General features: G+C 34.7%; 1 protein-coding gene across 2 annotated transcripts in view; it reads left to right on the top strand.

Moving 5' to 3' along the window:
- CNTNAP2 (contactin associated protein 2) overlaps positions 1-17,670 on the top strand; it is a 2,269,257-nt gene that overhangs the window by 860,631 nt on the left and 1,390,956 nt on the right. Inside the window, exon 1 of one of the 2 annotated variants that reach the window (XM_063667934.1) lies at positions 110-159. The exons of the other annotated variant lie outside the window; for it this stretch is intronic. The gene's annotated coding sequence lies outside the window, so the exon portion shown is untranslated. Of the gene's footprint in view, positions 1-109; positions 160-17,670 lie in introns of those variants that run through there. 2 annotated transcript variants of the gene reach the window in all.

Below are 17,670 nucleotides of genomic sequence, written 5' to 3' on the forward strand. Positions count from 1 at the left end.
ATGTATTTGGGAATTTTCCAACGTTCCTCCTGTTATTGATTTCTAGTTTTATGTCATTGTGGTCTGAAAAGATACTTGATATGACTTTAATTTTAAACTTGTTGAGACTTGTTTGATGGTCTAATACAGCATCTATCCTGGAGAATATTCCCTGTGCAAGTAAGAAGGATGTGTATTCTGCAGCTATTGGATGGCTTGTTCTGTATGTCTGTATACCTGCTATATTCATTTAGTCAGTAGGACAGTTTCAACCTCATGTTTCTATGTTGATTTTCTGTCTGGATGAACTATCCATTGCTGAAAGTGAGGTGCTGAAGTCGCTTACTATTAGTGTATTTCAGCCTATCGCTTCCATTTTATTAATATTTACTTTATATATTTAGGTGATCCTATGTTGGGTGTATATATTTATAATTATTGTATCATCTTACTGAATTGACTACTTTATAGTGACCTTTTTGTCTTTTTTCACAGATTTTGGCTTAAAGTCTATTTTATCTGATATAACTATACCTACCCTTGCACTTTAATGGTTTCCATTCCCTCACTTTTAGTCCATATGTGTCCTTACCTGTGAAATGTGTCTCTTGTAGTGCATTTCAACATATAATTGAGTTATGTTTTTTTAAATTCATTCAGCTATTCCGTGTCTTTTCATTAGAGAATTTTTTTATTATTTATAGGTAGGAACGTACTCCTGTCTTTTTGTTACTTGTTTTCTAGTTGTTATATAGATTCATTCTTCCTTTCTTTCTTACTGCTTTCCTTTGTGATTAAGTAATTTTCATGAAAATTGTTTTATTCTTTGCTTTTTATGTTAGTGTATCTGTTATAGGCTTTTGACTTAATGTTACGATGAGGCTTATGAAAATCATCTTATTGTTGTAACAAGTTATTTTAACCTGATAACAGCTTAAGTTTGATCGCAAAAAAAAAAAAAAGACAAAGCAAAAGCAAAAATATTTACATTTTAACTCTACTCCCCCCTAACAGTTTGAATTTTTGATGTCACAATTTACATCATTTTATATTGCATATTTATTAGCAAATAATTTGTTATTATTATTTTAATAATTTTGTGTCTTAACTGTCGTATTAAAATATTTAGTTGCTACACCATCATTAGAGTATTAAAATATTCTGAATTTTTGTGTTCTTACATTACAGTGAGTTTTGTACTTTCAGTGATTTTTGTTTTACCCACTGGTGTCCTTTCCTTTCAGCTTGAAGAACTCCCTGTAGCATTCCTTATAAGGTGGTGACTAACTCTCTGCTTGTGTTTGTCTGGGAAATTATTTATTCATCTTATTTCTGAAAAACAGCTTTGCAGGGCATAGTATTTTTTGTTGACAGTTTTTTTCCCCCAGCACTTTGAATATATCATCCTGCTCTCTCTTAGCCCATAAGATTTTTCTTCAGATGTCTGCTATTGGCTTATTAGAACTCTCATCGTTTGTGGTTTGCTTCTTTGCTCCTGCTGCTTTCCAAATCCTCTTTTTTCTTTGATTTTGACAGTTGCGGTATATCTTGAGGGTAATCTTATTTAAATTAAATCAGAATGAAGACCTTTTACCTTCCTGTAAATATTGCTATCTTTCTCCAAGTTTGGAAAGTTTTCTCCTACAATTTTTAAAATAATATTTTACCTTTAACTGTCGCTGCTTTTTTTTGAATGCCAGTGATTATTATATTTGCTCATTTAAGGTTATCCCAGAAATCCTGTAGGCTTTCTGCATTTTCTTTATTTTTATTTCCTTTTTCCCCTTTGTATATTTTCAAATAACTTGTGTATCAGTTTAGAGAATCCTCTTCCACTTAAGAAGTTCTTCTGTTGATACTCTCTATAGATTTTTAAAATTTCATTTGTTGTAATTTTCAGCTCTAGGATTTCTGTTTGATTTAATATTATTATTATTATTTCAATTCATTATTTCCTCATCGTAGTCACAATGTTTTCTTCATTTCTTTAGTTGTTTTTCTGTATTTTTTTTGACATTTGTTGAGCTTCCTTAAAACAGTTATTTTTACTTTATCATGAGGCATTTTTCATACATCTCCATCTTTTTAGGGTTAGTTGTTGCCAATTACTTTGTCCATCTGGTGACTTCATGTTTTCCTGATTATTCTTGATTTTTTTGGACATGTGCTGATGTCTGCATACTATAGAAGTAGGTACTTATTCCAGTCTTTGCAGTCTGCCTTTGTCTATGAATATCCTTCAGTGTTAAGACTGTCCAGAGATTAAGGGTGGGCCACCTGGTGTGATCCTTAAGCCCGTGACTGCTGCAGCTATTGCAGTACTAGGGGGTGCCCTATATCCTGAACCACCATGGCTGGTATAGTGACTGGTCAGAATTTTATGGATACAGAGCCTGCCACAATGCAGGGCTAAAATTCCATGAATTCTATAATTAGTGCGGTGCTAGGGTGCACTTGAAGCCTTTAGTTGCTGAGGCTAGTACAGCAGTGGGTCATGTCTAAATCCCATGACCTCTGAGGTCTGCCTGTTGTGGTAGGTTATTTAGAATCCAAGGCTGCTATAGTTGGCCAGTAGTGATGTGAACTAGAATTTGAGTCATTCTTGCAGGGTCTGGGGGTTCCTATCTCGCACTATGGTGGGTCTAAAGGATCAGGCTACAGATACCAGGCTAAAATCAGAGATCTTGCAGGTCTACCTAATGCTGGTTTTTACTGTGGTGGGCCTGGTGTTTGTGTCCAAGGCAAAGTTCTACGATTGCTTACCTCTCTTTCTCCCAAGTGAACAGTGTCTCTCTCTGCTCTGTGCTACCTGGGGTTGGAGGTTGGGTAATATGGGTAATGCAAAAATGTCCATTCTACCTTTTTTGGTGTGTCTTTTCTAATTATTGTGCTATAACAAGGTACAGTAATCTTTTACTTGGTTTTCTTAGCTCTTGTGAAGATATTTTTACTTGTGGATAGTTGTTGAAATTGATGTTTCTTCAGGTGGGTGATCACTGGAGAGTCTTAATTGACAGTCTTGCTCGGCCCTCCTCAGGTTTGACTATTCTTAATGTCCTTTTTCTATTGGGCACCTTTAAATGGAACACTTAAAACAGACACACATCTTTTAATTGTTTTACAGATAGCAAAAGAATCAAATGTGAATTTATTCAAGGTAATAAATATTTGTTTAAAGAAATCACCATAGATCTTAATATACAGAAAATCATAATTGTGGCTTACCTATAAAGAAGGCTTGGTGCTGGGCATTTTCTTCTTCATTTTTTAAATTCTGTACGTCTTTCCAACACAAATGGCTTCTAAACACTGATGATGCTGTAATTTCTATCTCCATCCATGAATTCTTCATAAAATCTGAGACTTATTTCCGAATTCCTCTAGTTAGAGGACTCTAGAAATCTTACCACCCCATGAGGATAGTTATAATGATCTGAAGTCCAGGTTCCCCTGTAACAAAGCTTGTCTGGTATTTGAAAAAAAAGAAAAGATGTAACACTGAATAAAAAAGAAACAAAATATAAGAAAAAAATAACTTGGAATAAATAGAAATTGTACAGGGGAAGGAAGGCTTAAAAAATTAATATTTTTAGATAGAGCCAAATAATTTATTTAAAAATACTATAATAAATAGTGTTTGGAAATCAAAAATAAGACATGGTAAATTAAAAATGTAATAGGAGACATTTAAAAAAATAGTCAACATAAGTTTAGAGAAATAAAGTTGAGAAAGGAAATCATCCATTAAGTAAAACAACATAAGGCAATGAAATAGAAATATATAATAGGTAGGGTAATAAAGTGTGATAACAAATATTAAAATAATGAAAATTATACAAAGAGAAACTTTAAAAGATGCATTTATTATATAATAATTTACTGTGAGCTATGTGTTTTCAGAATTAAAGATAAAAAGAGAATGTCCAGCCAAATGGATGAACATACACTCACACAGAGACATGTAATTATGAAACTTCAGAACCATAAGGGTAAAATGAAGGTTCTGCAGCTTCCTGTGGGGACAAAAACAACAGCAAACAGAAAACATATCACATACAAAGGATCGAAAATCAAAATGGCTTTGGACTTTCCAACAGCAATACTGGAAGCTAGAAGATAATCCAGTTGTGCCTATAGAATTCTGAAGGAGATTATCTCCAGTATAGAATTCTGTAGAGAGCTAATTATTAATGAGTTGTTAGAATGAACACATATATTCTCAGACAAACAAAATGTCACGAAATTTAACCCCTTTACTTTCATGCCAAGCAAGCTACTAGAGGATTATTTTCATCCATTTGGGCTGCTATAACAAAATGCCATAAACTATCAATAACAGAAATTTATTTCTCACAGTTCTGGGGGTCAAGAAGTCCAAGATCAAAGTATGAGCAGATTCATTGTTTGGTGAGGGCTTGCTTTCTGGCTCATAGATGGTGCCTTCTATCTGTGTCCTTACATGTGGAAGAATCTAACTTGCTCTATTGGGTCTCTTCATTAGGGCACTAATCCTAATCATGAGGGCTCTTACCATAGGACTTTAACAGCTCATAAACTCCCCACCCCCAGTATCATTATCTTACAGGTTAGGATTTCAACAAATAAATTTTGGAGACACAAACATTCAGAACATAGCAAGGATGTTCCTTAAAAAAAAAAAAAAAAAAAAAAAGAAGCAAACCTGGAAAAGAAGACAAGGATTTAGAAAACCAAAGGACTAACAGAAAAAGGTTGTATCTCTAGCATTATGAGGAAGAGAAGTCCCAGGGTGACTATGTGTCCTTTCAAACAAAGAAATAAATAAGGAAGAAGATATTAGAGGGAGCATAAAGAGAGTGCTACATAAATAAAAGGCAAATTAAATTCCGAGGCTGACAAAAAATGAAAGTCCTATATTGACAGCTGTGTAGCATGACTAGAGCAAAATCAATTCCGATAGAAGAACTGACCTCTCCACGTACAATTGCAAGTAGATTACATTATGTGATTGATCTTGTAGGTAATTATAATGAGAGACTACCAAGACATAAGAATAGGGAAACCTACCCCCCCACCAAAAAAAGTAGCAAGTTAAAAAGGGGCTATTAACAAAAAGTGAGAAAAAAACATAATTATTGTACACTACACTGATAAATTTTGAATAATACTTGCAAAGTTATATTAATACAAATATCTAATATTATTAGACCAAAAAAGGCAGGATAACTAAACTGCTATGATAAAAAATGGGGAATAGAGGAAATAACAACGTAAGAGTTAAAATCTCAACTAAAATCAGTCAATAGAAAATATTTAAAATTAATAAATCAACAAATAGATATGCATGCATATTATTTATATATATATGATATATATACAAGAGTGCCACAGTAAAGAGTGGGTAATGGTGATTTTGAGGGATAAAGCAAAGAAATGTCTACTTTTGTTAGGAACCGTTTAATGCCGTTTAACTGGTTGGGTGCACTGGCTCATGTCTGTAAGCCCAGAGTTATGGGAGGCTGAGTGAGGTGGAAGGACTGTTTGAGGCTGGGAGTTCAAGACCAGCGTGGACTAATATAGTGAGCCCCCATATCTACAAATAATTTTTTTAAATTATCCAGGCATGATGGTGCACATCTGCAGTCCTAGCTCCTCAGGTGGCTGAGGCAGGAAGATTCCTTAAGCACAGGAATTAAAAATTGCTATGAGCTATGTTTATGCCATTGCACTTTAGCCTGAGTGACAGAGACCCTGTCTCAGAAATTTCAAAATATCATTTAACTTTGTTTTTGCTTGTTAATTAGGTACAATAACAATAAATTCAAAATAAGAATATATTTCCATGATATTTGGCGAGGAAATATCTGGTTAGATTTTGGTTAGATGTACAAAAAACTATGAAGAATAAAATCGATGAATTCAATAATATTAAAACTTAAAACTCATATACCAAAAAAAAAAAAAGAAAAAGAAAAACGGTAACAAAAGTAACAAGAAAACTACAGGAACAAAATGAAGCCATTACATAGATTGGGATAATATAATTGAAACTTAAACAACAAATGAAATATTTATTTTCAGAATATACAAAGTTCTAAAAATCAACCAGAAAATAATTGACCTTGTAGAAAAATAAGCAACTGATCATAACAGAAGAAAAAATTCAAATGTCCAATAAATATAGGAAAATTTAGAAATGCAAATTAAACAAAAATATGACACTTCATATTGGCTGGATAGGTAAAAATATACATTTCTGGAATACCAAATATTTACTGGCAAATGGGGAAGAGAAATTTTCCCTCATATACTACTGAAAATTCTAGGTTGGTACAATCACTTTTATAAATAATTTGTTATTGTATGGCGGGGTTGAAAGTGTTCATATCCATTGATCTAACACTTCAACTTACAGATAAATACTGATAAGAGAATATTTACACTAACAGAATCTTAGTTTAATTCACATATACTGATCTAATTACTACAACTCACACTTTTATTATTGCCTTTATTTTGTAGATGAGAAATTGAAGCATACAGTGTTAATTAGCTTCTCCAAGGCCACTAGCTAGTTTTGCTTGTGTTAAAAGGAATGAATTAGATAATATGGATTATACTAGAAAATATATTGTTGAGTGAGAAGTAAAAACAAATTGTTGAGAGCACATAACAGTGATAAATGTATAAAGTTTTAAAACACAAAGTTATATGTGTATTTAAATAATACAGTGACTTATTCCAAAATCAGAAAACCATAGATGTGGAAGGCATCCACCAAACTGAAGATAGTATTGGTCTCTCCGGAGGCAGGATCAAAATATCAGGAACAGCTTCAAAGCTATGTCACATTTTATTTTTTAAAATGATCTGAAATATATGGTAAGATTCAAATACTCGTTAAATCTGGGAGGTATGACATAGTTATTTTTGTATTCTCTCTGATTTTCTATCCACGGGAATAGGAATATTTCATAACTTTAAAAAGGGAAATAATGTAATCGCTAACATTGTTGTCTCCTCTTTAATTTTACAGATATTCCTAGGAGCAACCCTTGTTATTTTTTATGATCCATACACAATAACCAATATTTTAAATATATTATGCAAAAGTATTGTAGAGGAAGAAAAAGAGTTTTTTCTCTACCCTACTGAGTTCGTAGCTGGAATAGACCCCTGTAACAAAGGACAAATGAAGAAGATAAAAGCAAAAAGAAGTTTATTAACTTGTATACCTCATTTACATGTGGGAGATACCCAGAAAAACGAATAAGTCAAAGACATGGCTTAGAGATTAGGCCTAAATACCACCTTCAACTGAAACAAAGAAAGAAGGATATGGGCCAGGGGGCAGTGATGGTAAGGTGACCAAGAAAAGTACGGTAATCCATGATAAATTCTGTTATGCAGACTTAAACCAGTGCCTTCTCCATTGAAAAGAGTCTCTGGTGATTTAGTTATCCTTTTCTTCTGGGTACTGAAAGGAAGCCACCCTTGCAAATGGAACATTCCTTTAGAGATAAGTATTTCTCTTTAAAAAGAGTAACTTCTACTTCATTTTCAGAGCTTCTTTGTTGTCTGCAGTTTCTCAAAATAATCAGCTCAAAATAATCCTTATGGAGACATATTTTGGGGTGTCCTATCCTGGTCTCCTACAGTATCGTGCATCTTATTGTAGGAGGGGGGTGATAGTCTTTTTATTTTACTTATTTTAGATTCTTTTTCTTCTGCTCATCATAGAGATGGCTCTACCCATCTGGCTGGAACCCTGTAAATTGGACTGGAAAAAGACAGATTAACAGGGAACTAAAACTAAATAGAAATTTATTAACATGCACAACATACACATGCATATATATAGGAGTACCCAGTAATGAGTAATCCAAAGGGGTAGTTAGAATATAGGCTTACATAACATCTTAGGCTCAAAAAAGAAAAAAGCGTTTTGGGCTTCTGAGCAAGGGAGACTAGTTGGGAAAGTGACCAGAAGTATACTAAACAAGGGTTGTTTTAGTGAGGTTTGTTATACAGATTTATGTAGATGTCTTCTCAATCCATAAGATTTAAGAGTTATCCATTGCCTGGTATGGGAAAGGGAGATATTTTTTACAAATAGATATCTCCTTTATACATGTAAATTTATTTTACAAAATGAAAATTTATGCCCTGTTTTTAGAGCTTTTCTGGCGTCTGCCATTCCTCAGGGGCCTTTAGCTCAAAATAATGCATATGCTAAAGAGGTGTATTTTGGGGTTGCATATTATGATACCTTTCAATATAAATACAAGAATTAAATAGATGACATAAAATGCATATTCAGAAAAAAGAAGATTCTTCCTCTCTCACAAGAAAAATTAAATTTGTTTTCTCTAAACTAAATGTTTTCTGTATTTTGAGTTTTAAAGTGTGTGATAATAAGGAAAATGTATGCGTATAAAATATCTTTATATACACTTCTAGTCATCTTCCTTTTAGACTATTAGAACATGAGGTTCCTGTCATTTTACTATGTTTCCTTGTAATGCTTTTGTTACTGGGGAGTATGGGGTCCTTTGTTCCTGTCTTCTTGGAGGAAAGAATTCTGCTAAGAGACACGTAGTGGTAATTCAGCAATGGCAATGTTTATTTAAAGAAAAAAGCACATGCTGAAAGCCGAGTCAGAGTGCGCTGCTCAAGAATGAGATGCATTGACTGACACTGGGGAACCCCCTTTATGAGAGTTTTTTATTTATTTATTTTATTTTATTATTATTATACTTTTAGTTTTAGAGTACATGTGCACAATGTGCAGGTTAGTTACATATGTATACATGTGCCATGCTGGTGTGCTGCACCCATTAACTTGTCATTTAGCCTTAGGTATATCTCCTAATGCTACCCCTCCCCCCTTCCCCCACCTCACTACAGTCCCCAGAGTGTGATGTTCCCCTTCCTGTGTCCATGTGTTCTCATTGTTCAATTCCCACCTATGAGTGAGAATATGTGGTGTTTGTTTTTTGTTCTTGCGATAGTTTACTGAGAATGATGATTTCTCAATTTCATCCACGTCCCTACAAAGGACATGAACTCATCCTTTTTATGGCTGCATAGTATTCCATGGTGTATATGTGCCACATTTTCTTAATCAAGTCTATCATTGTTGGACATTTGGGTTGGTTCCAAGTCTTTGCTATTGTGAATAGTGCCGCAGTAAACATACGTGTGCATGTGTCTTTATAGCAGCATGATTTATAGTCCTTTGACCCAGTAATGGGATGGCTGGGTCAAATGGTATTTCCAGTTCTAGATCCCTGAGGAATCGCCACACTGACTTCCACAATGGTTCAACTAGTTTAAAGTCCCACCAACAGTGTAAAAGTGTTCCTATTTCTCCACATCCTCTCCAGCACCTGTTGTTTCCTGACTTTTTAATGATTGCCATTCTAACTGGTGTGAGATGGTATCTCATTGTGGTTTTGATTTGCATTTCTCTGATGGCCAGTGATGGTGAGCATTTTTTCATGTGTCTTTTGGCTGCATAAATGTCTTCTTTTGAGAAGTGCCTGTTCATGTCCTTCACCCACTTTTTGATGGGGTTGTTTGTTTTTTTCTTGTAAATTTGTTTGTGTTCATTATAGATTCTGGATATTAGCCCTTTGTCAGATGAGTAGGTTGCGAAAATTTTCTCCCATTTTGTAGGTTGCCTGTTCACTCTGATGTTAGTTTCTTTTGCTGTGCAGAAGCTCTTTAGTTTAATTAGATCCCATTTGTCAATTTTGGCTTTTGTTGCCATTGCTTTTGGTGTTTTAGACATAAAGTCCTTGCCCATGCCTATGTCCTGAATGGTAATGCCTAGGTTTTCTTCTAGGGTTTTTATGGTTTTAGGTGTAACGTTTACGTCTTGAATCCAACTTGAATTAATTTTTGTATAAGGTGTAAGGAAGGGATCCAGCTTCAGCTTTCTACATATGGCTAGCCAGGTTTCCCAGCACCATTTATTAAATAGGGAATCCTTTCCCCATTTCTTGTTTTTCTCAGGTTGGTCAAAGATCAGATAGTTGTAGATATGTGGTGTTATTTCTGAGGGCTCTGTTCTGTTCCATTGATCTATATGTCTGTTTTGGTACCAGTACCATGCCGTTTTAGTTACTGTAGTCTTGTAGTATAGTTTGAAGTCAGGTAGCTTGATGCCTCCAGCTTTGTTCTTTTGGCTTAGGATTGACTTGGCGATGTGGGCTCTTTTTTGGTGCCATATGAACTTTAAAGTAGTTTTTTCCAATTCTGTGAAGAAAGTCACTGGTAGCTTGATGGGGATGGCATTGAATCTATAAATTACCTTGGGCAGTATGGCCATTTTCACGATATTGATTCTTCCTACCCATGAGCATGGAACGTTCTTCCATTTGTTTGTATCCTCTTTTATTTCATTGAGCAGTGGTTTATAGTTCTTGAAGAGGTCCTTCACATCCGTCGTAAGTTGGATTCCTAGGTGTTTTATTCTCTTTGAAGCAATTGTGAATGGGAGTTCACTCATGATTTGGGTCTCTGTTTGTCTGTTATTGGTGTATAAGAATGCTTGTGATTTTTGTACATGACTATTTACAAATGAGCATAAAGAGGTGTTACCAGTAAGCACATTTTGGGAGGTCTCAAAACATGTGTACTACACTAGTACATATGTTGCGTGTTTCATCAGTATTTTAAATCCCCACCCATGGATGTGTTTTTTACTATTATGATGAGCAAAATGTTACCTTTAGAGTGAGCCAAGTCAAAATGCACATGCTCACTACCGGGGAAAGTCCCTACTGAAGTGATTTTCTGCTAGGGCCAGGTAAGTCCCAGTTAGGGCCGGATAAGCCTAACCATAAGTCCAGATGTGGCTACTGTTAATTCTGATTGCTCTAACCACAGAGCATAAATTTTCTTTTTGCGTTGATTCCAAGTGGTGCAAGGTATTTAGAGCTTCTGGGGCTTCCTTTCCTGCTATCTATCTGTCTATCTACCTGTCTATCTAGCTACCTACTCTAACGCTTTTCTTCATACAAATAAATGCAGTAACTTGTCATGAAATTTTAAAAAATAAGAAAAAAGCCACCTTTTAATATATAATTATAGTTATATTATTGAATTTCATTAACTTCATCAGATTAATGTAAATTAAATATCTGAGCATATTTAATTTCTAGTTTCTTGGTTGTGGGTTGTGGGTTGTGTAAGTAAGAAAAAAACCACCTTTTTTTCTGGGTTTCATATAACCTGACTAGAATTACTAAAGTATCTATAATTAATGTAAATTCAGCTTTCTTAAAATTAAATATCTTAAAATATCTGAGCATATTTAATTTCTAGTTTCTTGGTTGTGGGTTGTGTAAGTACTTCAGAACTATCTTTAGTCACACCAACAAAAGAGAAAATCATACTCACTCTCCAATAAGTAAATTACAAAAAAAAATACATATTTCCTTAATAGCTTTTGACATAATAAAATACACTAAAGTAAAATAAATGAACTTCTCTCCCTAATCATCAATGGAAAAAAAAGCTAAGCTTCTAATAAAATAAGTGCAAGTTCATTTTCCTGTTTCTTGTTAAAATTATTTAATATGACAAGTATCTAATACATTATTGCATACCAACCCAATATTATCCACTAAGGAAACACCTAATTTGGGGTGGCCCCACGTTTTCAATAGACCCAATTATTCAACCCCTAACATTCTATTCATTATTTTTTTGGGATCCATTAGCAAAATACTCTAAACTGTCACTTGTAGTAACAATAAGGAAAGACCGTGACTTGTTAATCCTGGTCATAAGTGTACTGAATGACCTACTCAAGGAAGGAGGAGCAGAAAATAATGAGAACCAGCTGGTTCTAAATCTTCCATTATTTCTAATATATAAACAGAGAATGAACTATAATTTTTATAGTCTTTATCTGACAATACTTCAAGAAGAGGTGTCTTACTATGGTGATTCATTTTCAAAATTTACACTTCAGTTTACTATACCTGGTGTGGGAACCACTTTGCTTCAAGAAATTATAATTTTAGGAAATGGAAAAAATATTCTTCCTCTATTCATATTAGGTTTATTGGTTGGGTCCCTGCAAATTAGACTGAAGAAAGATAAGTTAACAAAAGAAAACAAAAAAAAAACAGGAGTTTTTTAAGACATACATTGTGCATACACATGTAAGTATGCAGTCGTAAGTAACTTAAAGGATTGGTTACAATATAGGCTTATATGGCATTCTGACAAAAATAATTTTATAGATAAGTAGCAAAACAAAAGAAAAGGACTTTGAACCTCTGCAGCCAGCAAATTGTGGAAAGGCAAATATGTAGGGAGACTAATGGTAGATAAAGCCTAGTTCGTAAGGTTCATTTGTCTGGACTTTTTCTCTGTACCTTATTGTCTCGGGTGATAAAGTGGTTATTCTTTTTCTGATACGAAAATTGAGAAAGAGGAGAGAGACATAGCCTTCAAAAAGAGAAGTTGTTTTGTGTGTTTGGGTAGCTAGGGGGAGGGCAGAGAGGTCTTCTGGTGTTTGGATTTTTTTTTTTTTCAGTTGCCTTAAGTTCAAAATATTTTTAATGCTCAAGTGGGCTATTTTGGGGGTAATATTACTCCGAAGCTTTTCGTTAAAAAATAGAAAAATTATACAAATGCCTTCCAAAGATCTAGATTATGCATATATAGAAAACACAAACACATATGCAAACATACATATAAGTAGCACAAGTTTCCATGTCAAGTGTACCTATCTGTCTTTATTTTGTTAAATGTAACACCTCTTGCTAACACGTATGTCTTACTATTTAGTAGTGGGAGTTATTCAAAAACACTAAGGTCAATGTTCTGATAATCATTCGATTTTTCCCCATTCTGCTTATAAAACATCAGATTTATAAAAACCTAATGTCTAATTGAGAAAAGGACTCATGAACAAAAATCAAGCCATGTAATGTCTAACAAAATTTGTGGTTATTATATGGTAGCAGTTTGACAACCGACAGTTTTCATCCAGACTTAGTCCAATATGTGCACTTACCTTGGCTGTAGAACTGTGTTGTTTGTTTCCCTTGGATTTGTGCTGAATTAATAATTTCCCTTCAAAAGGGTATCATTTGTAGCCAGTGGACTTTTCAAGCTGTTTATTTTGAATTTGCAATTCAATTGAATGAAAGAAAATACATATAAATATGGATCATTTCAGATAAAAATAAGGCTTTTGTTTTAATAAGGAAAATATAGAATAGCTTAGCTCAACATCTAGTAGAATATTTATCAATCTAGCTCCCAAAATTAATGAGAGCTTCAACTAATACCAAATTCTATTGACTTCCTTCTACCTAGAGTTTAAGAGATAAGTCATCAGCTTGAATTTTGGAGTGTGACTGTCACAATGTTTCAACAAAATCAGTCAGACTCTTTAGAAGCTACACACTTTTCACAGTTATTAATGTATATAGATGAATGTGAAAATACATAGTGATGTAAATGTATATGTAGCTCTGTCCAGTGGAAGAGCCTAGGAGCAACAATGCTCCAGTATGCTCCAGTATCATTGAACATAGCAGGCATCTATATCTTGGTTCTTTTTTTTTTTTTTTTTTTTGAGACAAAGTCTTGCTCCATCAACCAGGCTGGAGTGCAGTGGCATAATCTGGGCTCACTGCAACTTCCACTTCCCGGGTTGAAGCAATTCTCCCACCTTGGCCTCCCGAGTAGCTGGGATTAGGGACATGCACCACCACGCCCAGCTAATTTTTGTATTTTTAGTAGAGACACGGTTTCCCCATGTTGGCCAGGCTGGTCATGAACTCCTGACCTCAGGTGATCCATTCACCTCAGCCTCCCAAAGTGCTGGGATTACAGACGTGAGCCACCATTCCTGGCCTAGATCTTGGTTCTTTAGTATCATTTTTGATTGACGCATTATGCCTTCTTGAAAAAAATGATGAATTTTGAAACAACACACGTATATATGAATCTAAAATATCTATTTGTGCCAGAAAGTAAGGAAATACCGAAGGATGATGGTAACCTGGAAGAAGTACATAGGAGTGAGTTTAGAGGGGATCCCATTCGCCAAATCTGGAACAATTTGAGCATCAAACTATGTAATGAGACTACCCTATTATAACTCACTGAATAAAATAGGAATCTTTCAGTTCATATGGTTATGGACAAAGACATGGGTAAATAAATGGAGAGAGAGAAAGCTTTTTCTTGTAGAAGAGTACCAACTAGTCAGTGTAGAAGGAATGATGGAATCAGGAAATCAAAATATAGCAATCATTGTAGCGATAATCAATGCTGCTAAGAAATATACTGGCTGAGAAAACTAGCGGGTTAAAATTTGATGGGGAATGGAATATTTACATCTTCTAAATGTACCTCCCCCCGACAAATAATTCTTAATTGCAAAGGGAAGAAATGTTACCTTCAACAGTAGAGAAGCTGGCATGTGATCAAAGTTAGTATCACCATAAATGGAACAAATTAATATCCTGCCACATCTGAGGGAGCTTCACCTCTGTGTATTTCTGCCAAAATACCTACCCTGAATTTCATCCTGAGGAATCAAAAGACAAACCCAAGTTGATGCATTGTCAATGGGAGAACTGGCCTGTGATATAGAAATATCAAGGCTGGGTGTGATGCCTCACACCTGTACTCCCTGCACTTTGGGAGGCTGAGGCAGGTGGATCACCTGAGGTCATCAGTTCAGGACAAGCCTGGACAATATCATGCAACCCCGTCTCTACTAAAAATACAAAAATTAGCTTGATATGGTGGCACATGCCTATAATCCCAGGTACTTGGAAGGCTAAGGTAGGAGAATCACTTGAACCTGGGAGGCAAGGCAGGGGTTGCAGTAAGCCGAGATTGCACCACTGCACTCCAGCCTGGACAACAGAGTGAGACTCCATCTCAAAAAAAAAAAAAAAAAAAAAAGGGAACAAGGTTGTGAGGGTAACAGAAAGAAAAGCAACTGTTCTAGATTGAAAGAGGCATAAAAACTAAATGTGACATGGGATTCTGAACTGGATCCTTTTGGTATTGTTGGGGCTCAGAAAACCATACTCAAAAGTGAAGACCTCAGAAGCAGCCTCGGAAGCAAAGTTTATCTCCGGCCTCCTACTCCGTGCCACTCATTCTCCTCTGAGACAAGCCATGGAAACTAGAATTCCTCTCCCCAGAGCAGGTCTTAGGAACCAGAAGCCCTTTTTCCCAAAGCCAGCCATACAAGCTAAAAATATTATTGTCCTATTTTCCTGTCTTATCTGGGTAAGAGCTGGCCATAGAGAAAGTCTCTGACCTTTCTTGTTTGATAGCAGCCATTCCAGAAAGGGTCCAGCCCCATATCCAGGAGGAAGGAACACTGCATAGAGAGGCCAAGAAGAATCCAGATAAGCCTGGCTGGGTTTCCCCACCTGGGTCTACTAGAATTAGACGAAATCCTTTTGTCTTTTCACAGTTCTGCATGCCTGTCCATTCTTCATTGAACCTAAGCATAAAAATGGATACTTTTCCCTCTTTCTTTAATTCTTCATCCTGAGGGCTCCCATGTTATGTAAAACCATAATGAAATATATTTGTGAGGCTTTTCTCTTGTTAATCTGTATTTTATTTTACAGATTTTGTTATAGGAATGTCAGTCATGACCTTTATGATGGGATGGGAAGGAATCACCCCTTTTCTGCTCCTATATTATAAAAAATAGTGGTGCCATAGTTGGGGAACTCTAAATAAGATTTGTGCATTCGATAGTAGTAAAAGATGGAAAAGCCCTCATTCTAAGGTTTGTCATGGTTATATAAGAGCATATTCTTGTTTGTAGAAATTACAGAGTAAAATATTGGGGATGATGAAAAGTCAGCCAGCAACTTACTTTTAAATGATTCAGAAAGAATAAAATGTGCTTCATAGTATTCTTAAAATTTTTGCTGTAAGTTTAAAATTGACTGAAAAAGAGAAAAATCAGAAAGTAATTAGGAAAATGAAGTAGTACTTTTGAAAACGTACTAATATTAAGGAGTAAATTTTAATTTGAAATTGAACCTAACTAGTAGTTGTAATTGTGGTCACAACTTGAAAATAAATGACAGATTAATTTTAGAGAGTTTTAATTCTATATAAAATTTAAAAGTTGATCAGTATGAAACTTGAGAATTGTGATATTTGAGGCTAGTCAAGAATCAATGAAACTAATTTAGGCTTTGAAATATCTTTGAGAAGTTGTCATGCCAAAGCTTTTGAAAACATAATTTGTAATTAGATTGAATGTTTTGATTTGGATATAAAACTGACTTAGAAATAAAAAGAGAGGAGCAAGTGAAAGAGCTCCCCAATCCTGCCCAAAACTATGTAGATGATAAATAAATACTGAGGCCATATGGGACCTGCTAGTATTGCATCCAGTGTAAACACAGATGTGTAGTGATGTGAAAAAGTGTGTTTAAAATTGAATCTCCAAGTTGCAGAGGGCTGACAACTCTTATAGATGATAAAAATCAAATTAATGGATCAACATTTACCAAAGTTCTTTTAAAATCATTTTGACCCCCAAAAATGACAAACAAGCATAATCCAAATATGTATAGAAAAATAATTCAATGTGTTTTCTTGAATAATAATTTATTAAATATTAATTATATGATAGCCAGTATGTCGTAGAATGATTAAAATTAATTTTCTCAGTCATTGGTCCTATTTTTGAATAGATTCAAATAGATCAAGGTAATTTTGACAGAACAGGTCAGCCATTTTGCTAGTCATTGAGAGATGTCCCTGGAATACGGTTTGCAGGTGTGGTGTACTAAATATCGAGGGGTGTACTAGACCTGGAGGGAAGTGAAGGAAATATTAAAACTTCCATTTGTCTTTGGAATGAGAACTAAACTTTTAGCTTTGTGCTAAGTGATTTCCTCACTAAAATATCAATATTTTATTTATATTTTTCTTACATTAAGCATCCATTTTAGCCAACCTCACAAAATATACTGTCCCTAAAAACTCAGTCTTCATGTAAACACTTTGATACCAGCTGTTATTCCATCTAAAATTATTTTCCTCCTCCTCATTGCCTTTTCTTCCTGAAGATGATTCTGTCTTCAGGATCTAGTTCTCTTTCTGCCTCTTCATGGAACATTGCTAGAATACTTCATCCGTATCCATCTATCCCCTCTGAATATTTACAACATATGTTCTTAGCATAATTTATTCAGAAAGTAATCATCATTGTCTTCTGATATATAATGAAGTATTTTCTTACTGTGTAACTCTATCTATACTTCTCCAATACAATTTGAGGTTCTTGAAAGAGGAATCCTGTCTTATTCCTCTTTGGAATAAGAGGAATATTGGCAGACTCAGTGTCTACTATGACCCAAATACAGTGCTGAGAGCTGGGAACAGAAATCTAATTATTTCTCTCTTCCGACGTGCTTTGTGTTTATATGAAGTTGTGGACAAGTTAATGAAAGATGCAAGGTAAAAATATGAATGCACATTAGCTAATTTGTCTATATCAGAAGTGCAATGAGTTATGAAATGGAAAAAGGGATGTTTGTGGCATGAGATCAGAGCTGTAACAAAGCCTCTCCACAAGGAGACTTCCAGTGATGTTTTTCTGGCACTCAGCCCTTAGATATCATTGAATGAATTCACTAAAGCAATCTGTGTGCTATCTATGCTCATTTTAATGTTAATTATTCTGTG

The sequence above is a fragment of the Pongo pygmaeus genome, chromosome 6, assembly GCF_028885625.2.
Source record: "Pongo pygmaeus isolate AG05252 chromosome 6, NHGRI_mPonPyg2-v2.0_pri, whole genome shotgun sequence".
In the NCBI taxonomy this organism is placed as follows: Eukaryota; Metazoa; Chordata; class Mammalia; order Primates; family Hominidae; genus Pongo; species Pongo pygmaeus.